The sequence below is a fragment of the Rutidosis leptorrhynchoides genome, chromosome 3 (assembly GCF_046630445.1).
Source record: "Rutidosis leptorrhynchoides isolate AG116_Rl617_1_P2 chromosome 3, CSIRO_AGI_Rlap_v1, whole genome shotgun sequence".
Taxonomy (NCBI): domain Eukaryota; kingdom Viridiplantae; phylum Streptophyta; class Magnoliopsida; order Asterales; family Asteraceae; genus Rutidosis; species Rutidosis leptorrhynchoides.
In genome coordinates this window covers 516783459-516787704 of record NC_092335.1, presented here as the reverse complement: position 1 = coordinate 516787704, position 4246 = coordinate 516783459, and positions in this window count along the sequence as shown.

Here is a 4246-nt window from a genome sequence, read left to right as displayed (position 1 = left end):
ATATATATCAAAGTATGTTCAAAATATATTTACAACACTTTTAATATATTTTGATGTTTTAAGTTTATTAAGTCAGCTGTCCTCGTTAGTAACGTACAACTAGTTGTCCACAGTTAGATGTACAGAAATAAATCGATAAATATTATCTTGAATCAATCCACGACCCAGTGTATACATATCTCAGTATTGATCACAACTCAAACTATATATATTTTGGAATCAACCTCAACCCTGTATAGCTAACTCCAACATTCACATATAGAGTGTCTATGGTTGTTCCGAAATATATATAGATGTGTCGACATGATAGGTCGAAACATTGTATACGTCGTCAGTCGAAAGAACGACGTCTAGATGACCATTTTAGAAAACATACTTCCACTTTGAGTTTAACCATAATTTTTGGATATAGTTTCATGTTCATAATAAAAATCATTTTCTCAGAATAACAACTATTAAATCAAAGTTTATCATAGTTTTTAATTAACTAACCCAAAACAGCCCGCGGTGTTACTACGACGGCGTAAATCCGGTTTTACGGTGTTTTTCGTGTTTCCAGGTTTTAAATCATTAAGTTAGCATATCATACAGATATAGAACATGTGTTTAGTTTATTTTAAAAGTCAAGTTAGAAGGATTAACTTTTGTTTGCGAACAAGTTTAGAATTAACTAAACTATGTTCTAGTGATTACAAGTTTAAACCTTCGAATAAGATAGCTTTATATGTATGAATCGAATGATGTTATGAACATCATTACTACCTTAAGTTCCTTGGATAAACCTACTGGAAAAGAGAAAAATGGATCTAGCTTCAATGGATCCTTGGATGGCTCGAAGTTCTTGAAGCAGAATCATGACACGAAAACAAGTTCAAGTAAGATCATCACTTGAAATAAGATTGTTATAGTTATAGAAATTGAACCAAAGTTTGAATATGATTATTACCTTGTATTAGAATGATAACCTACTGTAAGAAACAAAGATTTCTTGAGGTTGGATGATCACCTTACAAGATTGGAAGTGAGCTAGCAAACTTGAAAGTATTCTTGATTTTATAAAACTAGAACTTTTGGAATTTATGAAGAACACTTAGAACTTGAAGATAGAATTTGAGAGAGATCAATTAGATGAAGAAAATTGAAGAATGAAAGTGTTTGTAGGTGTTTTTGGTCGTTGGTGTATGGATTAGATATAAAGGATATGTAATTTTGTTTTCATGTAAATAAGTCATGAATGATTACTCATATTTTTGTAATTTTATGAGATATTTCATGCTAGTTGCCAAATGATGGTTCCCACATGTGTTAGGTGACTCACATGGGCTGCTAAGAGCTGATAATTGGAGTGTATATACCAATAGTACATACATCTAAAAGCTGTGTATTGTACGAGTACGAATACGGGTGCATACGAGTAGAATTGTTGATGAAACTGAACGAGGATGTAATTGTAAGAATTTTTGTTAAGTAGAAGTATTTTGATAAGTGTATTGAAGTCTTTCAAAAGTGTATAAATACATATTAAAACACTACATGTATATACATTTTAACTGAGTCGTTAAGTCATCGTTAGTCGTTACATGTAAATGTTGTTTTGAAACCTTTAGGTTAACGATCTTGTTAAATGTTGTTAACCCAATGTTTATAATATCAAAAGAGATTTTAAATTATTATATTATCATGATATTATGATGTACGAATATCTCTTAATATGATATATATACATTAAATGTCGTTACAACGATAATCGTTACATATATGTCTCGTTTCAAAATCATTAAGTTAGTAGTCTTGTTTTTACATATGTAGTTCATTGTTAATATACTTAATGATATGTTTACTTATCATAATATCATGTTAACTATATATATAACCATATATATTTCATCATATAGTTTTTACAAGTTTTAACGTTCGTGAATCACCGGTCAACTTGGGTGGTCAATTGTCTATATGAAACCTATTTCAATTAATCAAGTCTTAACAAGTTTGATTTCTTAACATGTTGGAAACATTTAATCATGTAAATATCAATCTCAATTAATATATATAAACATGGAAAAGTTCGGGTCACTACATTACCTACCCGTTAAATTTTTTTTCACAATTAATATTTGGTACAAAAGAATTTATATTACAGTCTTTATGAAAATATATATGTGTATATTTTCTTTAGATGTAACATAGATTTAATGAGTTAATATTAAACTAAACTCACTTGATTTACGGTTGAAACTAGAATTTAGTAATCCCTAAAACTTTAGAAATTACATAAGTATTTCTTCAATGATATTGAAATTATGAATCAATACTTCGTTATTTGTTGATGCATGACGTTGGTTTTCATGAAATTCTTTTTAACTTCGCAAGGTACGAATAATTTTATTTTAAAAGTTTCGAGAACATCGATGATGAAATTGTAAAATCAAATATATATATATATATATATATATATATATATATATATATATATATATATATATATATATATATATATATATATATATATATATATATATATATATATGAATAATACACTTGATTTATTATGAATTGGAATTTATTGAATTGAGACAGAGATTGAAGTTAACGATGGTTAAGTTGCGGAAGAAGGACGTACATTATTGAGTATTAGTAATATGAATTAACCGAGTAGTTAAGATTCACACATAATAGCTTAGTACAGAAAGATCTATTATGGTTTAAAAATTTATATATATAAGATATACATATAAATCCTTCAGTGGAAATGAGTTAATACTTCATAACTCGTTGATAAGACATACTTGTTGTTGATTTGTAATGATGTCCACGGTGATTCTTGAACTGTCGGAGTTTGTGATGTTATAGGTGTTGCTGATTCTGATGATGCTGACAGTTTTGACTGTGCTGGTGATGCTAACGGTACTGTTGATGCTGTTGATAAAACTAGTCTAGCTTGTAAATCACGCATTTTTCTTGTCAGGGTTTCTATTCTTCCTTCTATCATTTTAGCTCATTCACCTAATTTATGGTTAGGGCTAGAATAGATAACTTCTAAGACTTTGGAGATTACATAATCGTCGCAAAATCTTTCTTCAATGAAGTTATGAATCAATACTTCATCGTTTATTGTTGTTGGTATTCCTTAGTATCTACAAGGTGTATGTCATCAATGTTCATGGGACAGTTTATGATGTTGAAGCATGGAATTTGGATGTTGTTGATGGTGGTAATGGTTCTGTTGACGTTGATGATGGTGTACTGTTGATGCCGGTGTTGCTGCTGGCGCTTGTAACCTTTGCACCATATTCTCCAAAGCCACTACTCGAGCATGAAGCTCGTTCGTTTCTTCTACTATACCGGGATGATTGGCGGTTCGGACGAGTGGATGAATAAGATCTAGAATCTGGGATAGTATATAATCATGACGGGATACTCTGGAAATGAGAGAGGAAATGTTGTCTCGAACAGGTTCGCCGGTAAGTGCTTCAGGTTCTTCGCCAAGAGGGTAATGTGGTGGATGGAAAGGATCGCCTTCTTCTTGTCTCCAATGATTAAGGAGGCTACGAACCCATCCCCAATTCATCCAGAATAGATGATGGCTGATTGGTTGGTCCATTCTGATCACACTGCTTTCGGAGCTTGAGTGAAACTCCATATCGGAATTCGAGGGACTTGAACTAGTGGAGAGTTCCATTTCGTACGATTGAATAAAAGATTTTTCGATATGAAATGATTCCTGGCTATCGGATGGTATTCTACTTACATGAAATATCTATATATATAGAATAAAAGATTTCGTAGATTACGAAGAATTTACGGAATATGTCAGGCAAAGTTTACAGTAACAGATACACTAAGATATGAATTAGCAGATACGCTAAGATATGAATTTTGTCTATACACTATTCATGCAATCAATGCAGTAAGATGTGTATAGACTTAAGAATGATAAGCAGGTAATTTTCGATAAGAAATGATAAGCAAAAACTTTTGACATGCAACTAAGGTTGAAGTCCAGACTCACTAATGCATCCTAACAACTATCAGTTAGACACACTAATGCAGACCTGGTTTGCTAAGACCACCGCTCTGATACCACATGTAAAGACCCGTCCTAATCCATAAGAACGAATACAATAACATATGATTACATTGCGAGGTATTTGACCTCTATATGATACATTTTACAAACATTGCATTCGTTTTAAAAGACAAATTTTCATTACATCGAAAGTTGATAGACATGCATACCATTTCATAA